Source organism: Coregonus lavaretus, assembly GCF_964263955.1.
Source record: "Coregonus lavaretus genome assembly, contig: HAP1_SCAFFOLD_543, whole genome shotgun sequence".
Classification (NCBI taxonomy): Eukaryota; Metazoa; Chordata; class Actinopteri; order Salmoniformes; family Salmonidae; genus Coregonus; species Coregonus lavaretus.
The window spans coordinates 198,386-213,949 of NW_028166699.1; positions in this window are offsets into that span (position 1 = coordinate 198,386).

Consider the following 15,564-nt stretch of genomic DNA (forward strand, 5'->3'; position numbering starts at 1 on the left):
CCCTTACCCTAACCCTAACCCGAAAACCTTAACCCTAACCCTAACCCTAAACCTAATTCTAGCTCCTAACCCTAACCCTAACCTTAAAACTAACCCTAGCTCCTAACCCTAACCCTAACCCTAAACCTAATTCTAACCCTAACACTAATTCTAACCTTAGCCCTAAACCCCCTAGAAATAGCATTTGACCTTGTGGGGACCAACAAAATGTCCCCAGTTGGTCCAACTTTTGTTTGTTTACTATTCTTGTGGGGACTTCTGGTCCCCACAAGTATAGTTAAACATGTCCACACACACACATACACACACACACACACACACACACACTTACAGTATGACTTCAGCTTCAGGATCCTCCTCACAGTAATACGGCATTACATAAAATGCCAACTCGTCAGTTTTTATTAGGGTCAGTCCCGTTACAAAGTGACAAGCTCTCCTAACAGATATATTAGTCAGCCTTTCAGTCAGATGGCCTTTAGCCTGAGGCTCAATGCCATATCTCTAGCATAAACAGGCAATGAATGCCACTTCTGCAGTTTCACAGTCTTTTCTGCAGCCATTTCAGCATTGTACAAAAAGGTGCTATCTACAGTCAATAAGGGTTCTTCGGCTGTCCCCATAGGAGAACCCTTTGAAGAACCCTTTTTGTTTCCAGGTAGAACCCTTTTGGGTTCCATTTAGAACCCTTTCCACAGAGGATTCTCCATATAACCCAAAATAATTCTACCTGGAACCAAAAAGGGTTATCCTATGGGGAAAGTTGAATAATCATTTTGGAACCCTTTTTTCTAAGAGTGTATAGCTTAGGCTATAACAGGTCATCATAGCTTAGGCTGTAACAGGTTATAATATTCAACAATACCACTATTATTACATGAACTATAATTTCACACACATACACACACAAAATGGGCATACAATGCACCCACACCATGCACGTGATAAAAAATACAATCAGCGAATCCTCCATCACACCTTTTGAATGTGTCAAACTTGTACGGCATTCACATTGCACTTTGTGAAAGATCAGGTTACATGTTAATACCTTGCTAAAATTCTAAAATGACCAAATGAAGCATACATGGTCTTATATAGTAGATTATTGTGACATTGTGGTGTGTGGTGTGTATGTTCTGGGTGTGGGAGAGAGACTTGGGGGGGGGGGGGGGGGTTCAGCAGCAAGGGATCCCATATAAGAGGCTTTGGGGAGACACGTGAAAAGGGGGCCCTTTTCTCTGAAAGACACTATGGATTAGAAAGGTATGAGTGGGGGATTTTCTCTTTCATAATCTGGCTCTCTCGCGCTCTCCATCTCTCTGCCTCATCCCCATTCAACACCAGATAGAGAGAAAGAAAGATACAAAGGCAGAAAGATATAGAGCGATATAAAGAAATAAAGAGAGAGAGAGAGAGAGAGAGAGAGAGAGAGAGGGCAGTGTTGAGACCTCGTCCGATCGATATATTGCCTCTTTAGAATGTAGCGTGAGAGATAGGCCACTGAGGAGCCTGCTCTTTCCCAGGTCATCCATTCGTCACATATGCTAAGATAATTTAACACACTCACTCCTGACAGGCCAACACACCATCATACACACGCACACACAAGTTCATGTAATTACACACATATACACTGAGTATACAAAACATTAAGAACACCTGCTCTTTCCATGACATAAACTGACCAGGTGAATCCAGGTGAAAGCTATGAATGTCACTTGTTCAACTCAATATTAGGAAGGTGTTCTTAATGTTTTGTACACTCAGTGTATATACAGTATACACACACACAAATCTCAATTTCTTTCTATGGGAAAAACAACCTATCCTAAGATGCAAGACAGCCAAATATGAATGATTTAACAAAGGAGAAGATAGCTAGTGATTACAGCGTGCTAATTAACGAAGGAGAAAATAGCTAGTGATTACGGCATGCTAATTAACGAAGGAGAAGATAGCTAGTGATTACGGCATGCTAATTAACGAAGGAGAAGATAGCTAGTGATTACAGCGTGCTAATTAACGAAGGAGAAGATAGCTAGTGATTACGGCATGCTAATTAACGAAGGAGAAGATAGCTAGTGATTACGGCATGCTAATTAACGAAGGAGAAGATAGCTAGTGATTACGGCATGCTAATTAACGAAGGAGAAGATAGCTAGTGATTACGGCATGCTAATTAATGAAGGAGGATATAGCTAGTGATGGTAAAATGCCTCATTCCTGTAACAACCAATTGATTGTTACTAAAACACAAAACAAATGCTGTGAATGATTTCTAAGCATGCATTCTAGAACATAGCTTAGAACACAGCTTTCTAAACAGAACACTGCAGTGCTATTGTCATTTAGGCTTATTACTACACATAAATAGGGTCTGGTAGTGACATTACGTCTACCATTGGGTCTGCTAGTGACATTACGTCTACCATTGGGTCTGCTAGTGACATTACGTCTACCATTGAGTCTGCTAGTGACATTACGTCTACCATTGGGTCTGCTAGTGACATTACGTCTACCATTGAGTCTGCTAGTGACATTACGTCTACCATTGAGTCTGCTAGTGACATTACGTCTACCATTGAGTCTGCTAGTGACATTACGTCTACCATTGAGTCTGCTAGTGACATTACGTCTACCATTGAGTCTGCTAGTGACATTACGTCTACCATTGAGTCTGCTAGTGACATTACGTCTACCATTGGGTCTGATACTGACATTATGTCTACCATTGGGTCTGCTAGTGACATTACGTCTACCATTGAGTCTGCTAGTGACATTACGTATACCATTGAGTCTGCTAGTGACATTATGTCTACCATTGAGTCTGCTAGTGACATTACGTATACCATTGAGTCTGCTAGTGACATTATGTCTACCATTGGGTCTGCTAGTGACATTACGTTATGCTTGGGCCTTATTTTGCAATGAATGAGAAACAAAGAAAATAAAGAAATGTGTGACAATATGTAAATAAATTATTATATTCTGATATGGATCTTAAATTTCATGTAATGGAAGTACTGTTAAAAAATGCACTCCAATTTAATTAATAGCGTTTATTTCCGTGTGCTTATAAGTGAACTAGAACTGTCACGTCTCCTCCCTTTACTCCCCTCCCGCGCTCTGATTCTCCGGTCTAGTGAGCCACTGGTCTGAGCGCACCACCTCGGCAACACCGGAATGAAAACCCAACGCACCCTAATCACCTCCAGCGCACCTGCACCTCGTCATCTCATCATCACCCCTATTTAGCCCTGGACTGTTCAGTGTTGTGTTGTGTGTGATTGTTAGTGTCATGTCTTGTACGCGCGCTTTGTTGTTCTCTTGCGCAGTGTTAACTAAACCTTTACATTGTTGATTCCTGCGTCCTACCTCTCAGTATCCTCAGTACTCGTCACAAGAAATAACCCCATAAAGCATTAAAGCTAGATTGTAGCGTAGACAAAAAAACGGCTACAGATAATGAATCAATGTGACAGCGAACATTAAATCAACAGCAAACACAAATGAAGCAGCCTGGAGAGAGATGGGAGGGGAAGACGTGCGTTCTGTACCACACTACCCCATGCTTGGATGAGCATGTAGGCCAGGCAAACAACAATGTATAATACACCCTCCGGTGATAGGGCATGGGCACACAAATTCACAAACTTGTGCAGGCACACACACACACACACACACACTTGGTGATGGGGCATGGAACGGTTTCTGCTCATATCTAAAGGTTCTCATTGGTTGGCTGATTTGAAATAAAATCCGTTATTTACCAGTACTAGACAGAAAACTAATTTGTTAGCTAACGTTAGCTACTGTAGCTAGCAGCTAGTTTATAAACCAAGCTAGCTAGATTAAAATATAATGTCATTACTTAACGTTATTTAGCCAATTATTATTTGTCCGCTAGCCACCTGATCATGGCACGTCAAATAAGTTCACATTTTTCCGCTTATGAAAAAAACCTCTTGTCGGAGTTGATGGAGGAATTTAGTAACGTACTTTTTTTAATTTCATTTTACCTTTATTTAACTAGGCAAGTCAGTTAAGAACAAATTCTGATTTACAATGACGGCCTACACTGGCCAAACCCGGACAACGCTAGGCCAATTGTGCGTCGCCCTATCTGACTCCCAATCACGGCCGGTTGTGATACAGCCTGGAATCGGCAGAGGAGAGGCGAGGGCTATTTCAGACCAGAGGGGGCCTCGGCCCAAGTGAATTGATCCTCTCTCACAGAAGATATTCGAGATGATTCCCCAGCAGTTTGCCCCTCTCCTTAACCCCTATGATGACGACGGACAACTCGACCCACCAATATTTAGTAAGCATAAATAACTGGTATACATCAATGTCTATAAAACTGATGTTAATGCTATTTCACTACAATGTTACCGTAATCAGGCCCATTACAGCATGCTGCATAACATCATCATTCGTACCAAGGCTGGGTATATCATAAGCCCCAATTCAATTGTTGTACGTAAATAGCCTACTAATAATGAGTTAATTTTCTGTATTTCCTTTCCTGTAGTTGAGCTGACACCCTGTGCCTTGGAGAAACAGCAGTGCCTGGATCTTGCTCCAGCAGCAAAACCACCAGACAGGCCAAGCAAACGCCCCAGAACTGACATGAACCAAGCTCATATTGATGTTTTGGAGCTGGAGAGAGAAACATCTACTGCAGATTGAGGTCCTGAATTTACAAAAAGAGCTACTGCAAATTCAGAAACAGAAACTGCTTAAGGGAAACAAATGCCCACTGTGTAAAGAATGCTGATCTTTTTATTTATTTAAGCAATTATTTATTCAAACAATTATTTATTAAAACAATGCTTTCCAAGCAATTTGGTGTCCTCCAGTCTTGTCCCCACTCTTGTGTTCTGGTGCTTCCAGTTCCACCCTGTATGGTATTGAGAATAACAAAGTCTAAATAATACATTTGAATACAGATAGCCTAAATAGGAATTGTTTGTGTCGATCAAAATATAATATTGCTTTTTACATGTTACCAATGTTACATTATATACACCTTAGGCTGCTAAATGGTTCTACATTTACATTTTAGTCATTTAGCAGACGCTCTTATCCAGAGCGACTTACAGTTAGTGAGTGCATACATTGTTTTTGGTAGTTTTTTTTTCTCATACTGGCCCCCCGTGGGAATCGAACCCACAACCCTGGCGTTGCAAACGCCATGCTCTACCAACTGAGCTACATCCCTGCCGGCCATTCCCTCCCCTACCCTGGACGACGCTGGGCCAATTGTGCGCCGCCCCATGGGTCTCCCGGTCGCGGCCGGCTACGACAATCTCAATCAAGGTTCTCCTCACAGCATTCCCATTTGCATTGGCAGCATGTTGCACCTGGCCATCTTCTGCATTCTCCTCAGGTAGGTCCTCCTCAGTCTCATTTACATTTACATTTACATCATTTAGCAGACGCTCTTATCCAGAGCGACTTACAAATTGGTGCATTCAATTTATGATAGCAAGTGGGACAACCACTTTTTTTCTTCTTTTTTTAATGGGGGTGTGGGGGAGGGGGGTAGAAGGATTGCTTTATACTATTCCAGGTATTCCTTAAAGAGGTAGGGTTTCAAGTGTCTCCGGAAGGTGGTCAGTGACTCCGCTGTCCTGGCGTCGTGGGGGAGCTTGTTCCACCATTGGGGTGCCAGAGCAGCAAATAGCTTTGACTGGGCTGAGCGGGAACTGTGCTTCTGTAGAGGTAGGGGAGCTAGCAGGCCAGAGGTGGATGAACGTAGTGCCCTCGTTTGGGTGTAGGGTCTAATCAGAGCCTGAAGGTAAGGAGGTGCCGTTCCCCTCACAGCTCCGTAGGCAAGCACCATGGTCTTGTAGTAGATGCGAGCCTCAACTGGAAGCCAGTGGAGTGTACGGAGGAGCAGGGTGACATGAGAGAACTTGGGAAGGTCGAACACCAGACGGGCTGCGGCGTTCTGGATAAGTTGTAGGGGTTTAATGGCACAGGCAGGGAGCCCAGCCAACAGCGAGTTGCAGTAATCCAGACGGGAGATGACAAGTGCCTGGATTAGGACCTGTGCCGCTTTCTGTGTAAGGTAGGGTCATACTCTGCGAAAGTTGTAGAGCATGAACCTGCAGGATTGGGTCACCGCTTTGATGTTAGCAGAGAACGACAGGGTGTTGTCCAGGGTCACGCCAAGGTTCTTTGCACTCTGGGAGGAGGACACAATGGAGTTGTCAACCGTGATGGCGAGATCATGGAGCGGGCAGTCCTTCCCAGGGAGGAAGAGCAGCTCCGTCTTGCCGAGGTTGAGCTTGAGGTGGTGATCCGACATCCACACTGATATGTCTGCCAGACATGCAGAGATGCGATTCGCCACCTGGTTATCAGAAGGGGGAAAGTAGAAAATTAATTGTGTGTCGTCTGCGTAGCAATGATAGGAGAGACCATGTGAGGATATGACAGAGCCAAGTGACTTGGTGTATAGAGAGAATAGGAGAGGGCCTAGAACTGAGCCCTGGGGGAAAACAGTAGTGAGAGCACGTGGTGCGGAGACAGATTCTTGCCACGCCACCTGGTAGGAGCGACCTGTCAGGTAGGACGCAATCCAAGAGTGAGCAGCGCCGGAGATGCCCAACTCGGAGAGGGTGGAGAGGAGGATCTGATGGTTCACAGTATCAAAGGCAGCGGATAGGTCTAGAAGGATAAGAGCAGAGGAGAGAGAGTTAGCTTTAGCAGTGCGGAGAGCCTCCATGACACAGAGAAGAGCAGTCTCAGTTGAATGACCAGTCTTGAAACCTGACTGGTTTGGATCAAGAAGGTCATTCTGAGAGAAATAGCAGGAGAGTTGGCTAGAGACGGCACCTCAGTCTCCTCAGGTAGCTCGTCTCCTTGTCTCTTGCCAAAGTTATTCAGAACTGCCACTGCAAGAATGATTGTCAGTGTAGTGTCCTTTAGGCACGGGAATCTTTTTTTCCACACTCCAAAAACTCTCTCTATGAGACCTCTTGCCTGGGGGTTTAAAAGAGAAGTCATAAGGTACCCACGACAGGCATATCCATTGTCACCTAGTAGGTGGCCTTCATATAGTAGGTGGCTCCAGGTCATCTATAAATCACTGCTAGGCAAATCCCCGCCTTATCTTAGCTCATTGGTCACCATAGCAACACCCACCCATAGTATGCGCTCCAGCAGGTATATCTCACTGGTCATCCCCAAAGCCAACACCTCCTTTGGCCGCCATTCCTTCCAGTTCTCTGCTGCTAATGACTGGAACAAACTGCAAAAATCTCTGAAGCTGGATACTCATATCTCCCTCACTGCATTACAGAGTCCTTGGAGAAGTGGTATTGCCTTGAAAACTCATCATTATCATAAAATTCAACAGGATTTAACCTGTCTCTAATTATTCTCTGAGGAACTCTGTCGTTTTGGTCTCTCCACAGTAGATATGCTGCCATTTTATCAGTTAAACCACCTCAAGTGGCAGTTTAGAATTCCTCTCTAATCTAAACTAGATGAATAGGTAAACCTTGATTTAACCCAGTTTAAGAGTTAATCCATGTTGGTGCAACCCACCCTTATTGTTTATTTCAGTGTTTCAGTAGGTTATTCTGTATTTTGAGAAAATAAAGAAAGTATGAGATGTATCCTAACTATTCCTCTGTTGGTGTGACTGCTATTCATTACGGATGTCTATTTAGAATGGCCTGGCAATCAAAAACCATTCAGCATAGAACCTGACATTGAGGTTGCATGCTGCAGCATGCATAACCTTCTTGCTTGATCCAAAAAGCTTTGCATTTGCATAGTCAATTTACATGCTACATCTCCATCTGAAACCAAACCATTTTTGTAGAGTACACTTATGTAGTAATCAACTAATCATGATCTTTAAATTAAACCACGGTTATTTGAATCAGGCGTGTGTTAGTGCTGAGCTGAAATACAAAAGCCTGTACTTTAAGGCTCTCCAGGATCAGATTTAGCCACTAACATCCCCAACACACATTTAAGATCTTATTCCCGTTCCCCATCCATCACTCTGGTCTCTCTCCAAGCACTCGGGATGTGGTTGTACAGCAGATGCATTAACCAAAGGATGTCAAGGAATGAACACTGAAAAGCAAGAGGAGAGTCATCACATATTTCTATTTCCTACCCCCCTCAGTTCAACATAATCACCACAATTAGAAGACATCTGCTGTGAATCCAGATATGTGTGTGTGTGTCCGTGCATGCATGTGTAATCAGGCGGTTACTAGCAGCATTAACCGGGTCCCCCTCTGTGTTGGGTCTCCTCCTGATGGGAAACATTCCATTACAATACATTTGACATTTTAGTCATTTAGCAGACGCTCTTATCCAGAGCGACTTACAGTTAGTGAGTGTATACATTTTCATACTGGCCCCCCGTGGGAATCGAACCCACAACCCTGGCGTTGCAAACGCCATGCTCTACCAACTGAGCTACACAGGACTACAATAGAGGGAAAACCAACAGGAAGTAGCCATCTTGGTAAGGATCCGAGGGGTTCTGTGCTCTCAGTACATCTACACTGAGTATACCAAACATTAGGAACACCTAAAGTAATACTGCAAAGAATGTGGCAAAGCAATTAACTTTTTGTCCTGAATACAAAGTGTTATGTTTGGGGCAAATCCAATACAACATATTACTGAGTACCACTCTCCATATCTTCAAACATAGTGGTGGCTGCATCATGTTATGGGTATGCTTGTAATCGTTAAGGACTGGGTAGTTTTTCAGGATAAAAAATAAATGGAATGGAGCTAAGCACAGGCAAAATCCCCCCAAAGATGTCATTATGGGGTATTGTGTGTAGATGGGTGAGAAATAAAATAAATTTAATAAATTCTGAATTCAGGCTGTAACACAACAAAATGTGGAATAAGTCAGTGGGTATGAATACTTTCTGAAGGCACTATATAGTTCTTAGATGGATTCCACTTCACTCTCTGCCAGCTCAAGTCCAGCAGACTTAGTTACCATTCCTGCCATTCATCATCATCAAATATTTTATTACTAAAAATGACAGCTGACATACAGGTTCGCCCTAACAGCTTAAACTGAGTGGAGTCTTCATCAACGTGGCTTCATCCTGATGAGGTGGTACAGTACATTTCATCACTTCTTACATTTTCATAATTTCTTACTTAATGCTGGTATGGCACAGAAAAAGTTAAATCCCTGGGTCTTACTTAGTGCTGGTATGGCACCGATATGGTTAAATCCCTCGGATTAATACGTTGCCATGGAAATCTACGTTAGCACATCAGACGGTGCGTACGGATCAGTGACAAAGGAAGCTGTGAGAAACAGTCAAAACATATGGTTCTTAATGACAGTAATAAACTAAAGTGATTGAAGGCGCAGCAATCTCTTCTCTACTCTTTGTACAAACACAAACACACATGCATAGAGGCATGCGCATGCATGCACGCACACACATACAAACACACACACACAGACACACACAAGCACACACACACACACACACACACACACACACACACACACACACACACTGCTATTTGCTTGAGAATAAAGACTGAAGTAATGAAAGTGAAAGGAAAGATAGACTAGAGGCTTAGAGAAAGAGAACCAAGCCTGTTTCTTTACCTTGATCTAAAATTAGACAGAACAAATATAGGTTTTTACCTCTGAGAGCATCATTATTGCTATTCATTATGCATATTCCCCAACACATTTACACAGGCGATAATGCAGAATGATGGGAGGGAAATGTACTGTATGGCTTATGCCTTCCTCAGATGACTATTTTACCTTGCATGATGTTTAATCAGTTTATTATGAGACTATGTTATAGTATCTTACTGCATTGGGGTGGCGCACAATTGGCCCAGCGTCGTCCAGGGTAGGGGAGGGAATGGCCGGCAGGGATGTAGCTCAGTTGGTAGAGCATGGCGTTTGCAACGCCAGGGTTGTGGGTTCGATTCCCACGGGAGGCCAGTATGAAAAAAATAAAAATAAAAATAATGTATGCACTCACTAACTGTAAGTTGCTCTGGATAAGAGCGTCTGCTAAAATGACTAAAATGTAAAAAAAATGCATTGAATGCATTTTCCTAACATATTTTTGATCTAACAGATTTAAACTTCAGCTTACAGTGATAAACAAAATGTTATGGTATTCAATCAAACGCAAATAAAACCTATAGCTTCAAGTCATAAGTACAGGGTGCAATACAGACAGACTGCTGTTGCAGAGTGTGGAGAAATGTGTTGAAATATGTTGGATCACCATGGCTACCACAGTGAAAGTAGCGTTTTAACTACAGAGACCCCAAGGAGGTTATTACTGTAGGATTATCTCTGTCTCCTCACCCTATTTACACTTAGCAGGCTATGCCACAGTATAAGTAGTGTGTGTGTGTGTGTGTGTGTGTGTGTGTGTGTGTGTGTGTGTGTGTGTGTGTGTGTGTGTGTGTGTGAGTGTGTGTGTGTGTGTGTGTGTGTGTGTGTGTGTGTGTCTGTGTGTGTGTGTGTGTGTGTGTGTGTGTGTGTGTGTGTGTCTGTGTGTGTGTGTGTGTGGGTGGGTGTGTTTAACTATTCTAGAAGCAACTGGGGACATTTTGTTCGTCCCCACGAGGTCAAATGCTATTTCTAGGGGGTTTAGGGTTAAGGTTAGAATTAGTGTTAGGGTTAGAATTACATTAAGGGTTAGGGTTAGGAGCTAGGGTTAGTTTTAGGGTTAGAGTTAGGAGCTAGGGTTGGTTTAGGGTTAGGGTTAAGGTTACGTTTTTGGGTTAAGGTTAGGGTTAGGGTTAAGGTTAGGGTTAGGATAAGGGTAAGAATACAGGTTAGGGTTAGGGTTAGGTTTAGGGTTAGGGGTTAGGGAAAATAGGATTTTGAATGGGACTGAATTGTGTGTCCCCACAAGGTTAGCTGTACAAGACTGTGTGTGTGTGTGAGAGAGAGAGAGAGAGAGAGAGAGAGAGAGAGAGAGAGAGAGAGAGAGAGAGAGAGAGAGAGAGAGAGAGAGAGAGAGAAAGAAAGAGAGAGAGAAATAGAGAAAGATGGAGAAAGATGGAGAACGTGAATAAGAGAGAGCATTGTGAGTGATACATTCAGAGTCAGAAAAACAGTCTTGCATCCACCCTCACCTCACAAATAGCATACAAAAGCTGAGAATAAAATACCATATGTCACAGTCCTTCACAGCCCCTTCACCCTTGACCCTGTCAAAGTCACGCATCATAAGAGTGCTGAGAGGTAACATGAGAATGCTTTGAGGAGCATCGATTCGGCCAAGCACGCAGAGCCCTGGAGGATCTGAAGTCGGAATTATCCATGCACCATTACCCACCACTCTGCCATACACACACATTATCCTTGCACTCTCACACAACCACATACACACTGCACATCATTTTGGCACAACTGGTGCAAAACACTGAAATATTGAATCAACTGTTAATACCTTTCAACATCCTGACTTTATTTTCTGTCTGAATATATTTTATTTTCTGTAGGCCTATTAATATAGGCCTAGATCCTAGAAGGCTACATGCTGATTGAGGCCTACTCAAAATACATTAATCTCATCTTTCAATTTCTCAATAGAAATTCAGCAGAATATTGCAATTCTTCAGTCTATATTTAGGTCTGTATAGACTTTGATTACCATAATATGTTGTCTCACCTAAATCACATGAATGATATCCGCTGGGATTATATCCAGGGACTTTTATAGAGGTGTTTATATTTAGACTAGAGATGGAATAATGTAAATGAATGGATTAACAAGACCAAGCCATCTTGCAGAATCTCGTGATTCATATCTACATTCATATATTGTCCATTCTATGTTTCCATTCTATCAATATATCATATATTCTCCATTCTATGTTTCCATTCTATCAATATCCACATCACCCCACCCCATTTCTCTCCACGAATTATTTCTGCACGAAGTGCCCCCCCCCCCACGTCCAACGAAAAGCAGATATTTTATCCAGCTATAGTGTCCCAGCCAATCATGACAGTCCTAGTGAGCCATGTGACCTCAATTCCCTCCCTCTTGTCTCAACACAGACTGGGTGGACTACGATTCAGACGTGTGCAGCAGAGAGATACAACGCAATGAGATGCGGTGAGAATGCCACTGTGGCAGACTTCAAGGATTCCATCTACAGTTGAAAATTGATGCTCATTATCAAATAACACCGTTTTTTATTAGGAGCTTTAATCCTGCCTCTTTGCAGGAATGGAAATGATTCGTAAGTATAGCAATAATTTATTTGGTGCCTAAATTATTCCGTTTATGTATCTTTTCAAGGAAATTAATATGCCTGTTTCGATTGAAAAAGAAAAGGAAAAACATATTCCAAATGATATAGAATATTTTATATGTGTTTATAAACCCAAAAAACAACATAACCCATTGTATGCTATTGTTTACCATGGATGCTAAATAGTTTGGGTTTGCTTATCTTCTCTGAATTAGACTACATTTGTATTGAGAGAAAATTAGTATCAATACAGTTAAACTATCCGTTGATATGATTTAACCGGTAACCGGTGGGGAAACTCGTTGGTTTAGCACTTCCTTTAATAAATGAGTAAGTGCGCTAAACTCGGTGAGTTTGAGAAGGGTGCGTATCCGCCCACCGGTCTGGGATCGGCACGCTCGAGCTCCCATTATTGGTGGCTGTAAAGAACATCTCTAAATTACATCAGCGCACGTGAATCCTTCCAACCTGCCTAAAGAAAATGTGTTTTTCTGAGAGTATGGAGTTTATGCTACATAGACTAAATGTCAGAATAATTGTTCACTATCTAGCATATTTTGTAAAGATTCTTTCTGCCACATCTGCGCACATCGAACAATGCAATTTTTACGGAAAGTTCTGGATTAGCCTATAGGCCTATATGTGAAAGTTTTTCTATTTTTGTTTGGGTTGAATATAATCCAATAAATCAATGCATTTAAACTTCAACCTTTGTTTCAATAGATAGCCTATATTTTTATCGTCTCAAAGTACGGGTTGCAATTGCTGGAGAAACCGCAGCATTTTAATCAGGGTGTGAACCCTGAAACCAGTCAGATTAAACCTGTCTGGCACAATGGCCATTGGATTTAAAGTAGCCATAACATCCATAACCTAAACTAGAGTTTATCAGGGATATAATAAAGCAAACCTTTAAAGAGAGCCTCATGGTCTGGACAATGGGCTTTACACCATCTTTGTTTATGTCAGTACACCTCCCCGACCAATCGCAGCCCAGCCGAGCCTAGGAGAGAGACACCTGAATCCCAGACTAATGATCAACAGAGCCTTCCTCCCTCGGTGTGTCTGGAGGCAGTGTCTACCCCTTCCCCCTCCCGCCGTTACCGCACAGTCACAGGTCCGCACGCAATGTTCTCTAGCTGGCGCATCGAGTTGTCAATGGAACAGGGCGCGGAACGGTGGCGCGGCGGGCACACCTGCGCAGACTCAGTCAGGTGCTCAGAACAAATGATCTGTTAAGAGTTAGATCAGAGCTTGTCCCCTGAAGTCTTTGAGATTGGAGGACAGATAGGACCCATGTTGCGCACTAATTGCGGGATTTTAACTGATATGCTACGGGTTATTAAGCTACCGTTCTGTTAACATCTGTCTGTAATCGCTTTAAAATGCAGATAGAAATGCAGAAATGTCATTTTTATTTAGATGTTTTATAAATACTTGCCAATCCATTAATGTCTCAGAAATATGAATTTGAAGCTATAAATCTGGACTCAAATTAAATATTTAGATGCATTTTCTATCTGCAACTCTATTGCTCCAGACTACTCCACTGCCTGCCATGCTTGATGCTTTATTGAAATCTCAAACAAACTGCTGAGGCTCCTCTCTCTCTTTCTCTCTCTCTCTCTGCCTGCATTCACAGTGCCATGCCCCAAAGTGCCTTTAGGTTAATGAGGCAATCTTCATAAATTCTTCTGCCATCTGGAGATGCTTCGTGGCAGCAAGATCCTGTAATGTGAAGAGTGCTTGCACAGAGTGTCCAAACTTTGATGAACAAATACATACATGCCAATATCTTTTTTAGTTGTAATGGCTATTCTATTGATGACAGCATGCTACAAATAATTGAAATTATGGAGTATTTTCTAGCAGTAGTTAAGAATAGTACAGAATAGTACACAAATGCTGTCTATTACTACGTGCAATGGTGGTGGTGGTATTATGGTCATTAGGATTTAGGCAGAGCAGGCCAGAGTGAGTGAAGGATGTTGATTGGTGCAGAGATGATGAGCTGAGATATCCTCTCTCGTCTCAGGGCTAAATTCAACTTAATTCATTTTAGCATCCTCTGTTGTCCGCCCAGGAACGACAGAGCAGGACATCCTAATCATTCAAGATGTAGAGGTGGAGTGTGTGTGAGTGCATGCATGCATGTGTGTGTTTTCAACAGGCAGGATATTTTATATTAAAGGGTTACATTTGAAATTTGGATGAAATAACCCCACCCTGTCTTTCTCCTGGAGAGGAGGAAGGAGGAGGGGGGAGGGGGAGGGAGGAGGAGAGAGGGGGGGGGGGGGGGGGGGGGGGGGGGGCAGATGTGTGCTGGCTTATCTCTTCCCCCTGTGGCGAACGATGGATCAACATAATTCCTTCTCATTGGAGGTAGTGCACAGTGTATAGGCCCAGAAAAATGTACTATACTCGTCTCTACCTCCAGCATTGAAGCAGTCAGGGGCAATGAGATGGTCTCTTCCTTTCTTCCTTTGTGCATTCACACCATCCCTCTAGAGTGAAACAGGGCTTCGCAGTTCGAGTATTAAAAAATGAGATATTTCAGTACTGTCGTGGAAATTGTAATCAATAATGAGGAGAGACAAGGTCAATCACCAATAAGGATATTACTTTACTAAAAACGTATTAATAAGCTAGTAAGTGAGGCTGGTCGACCCAACAGCGCTGACATACAAACAATACAAATATATTTTATAGCAAAGATACACCCTCTCAGTCTCCATGACAAACAGCAGATGTGTGGAATGGGTCAAAAGGTTAGGATTTGTATGAAAGAAATGAATAATTCACAGCAGACAGTATCTGCTATGAAGACTGTTCTCATTGTATGGAAACCAGGGTTTGGCCCCCAAGACAAGGTTCTTATCAACTATTCATAACAGATCTTGTCCCTGGTACTTTACAGACACCAATTCAGTCTATGAAAATGCAGGCTCAGTCAGACCAGAGACATCTCCCTTTCACACACCACTAATCATAGAATGGAATGTGGCTGTTGGTTTTAACACCTAGCTATTCATAAATCAATTGCCAGCTCCAGATACCCCTCTCTCGACTAAAACCCATGTCCTTGACCACACGCCTAGACTAGCTGCAGGGAGCTGGAGGAGAAACCATCCTTTTACAAAAACACAGCATTAGTAGAACAGTATAGAATTGTTAACTATTAATATTAAACAAAGCAGGTAAACATGTTACATGTTAATATTTCTCTCACAGTACCCAGAGATGGATGCTATAACTATTGTATAAAAATCAACCACGGAATGAATCGATCAAATTATCTATTCTTTAAAA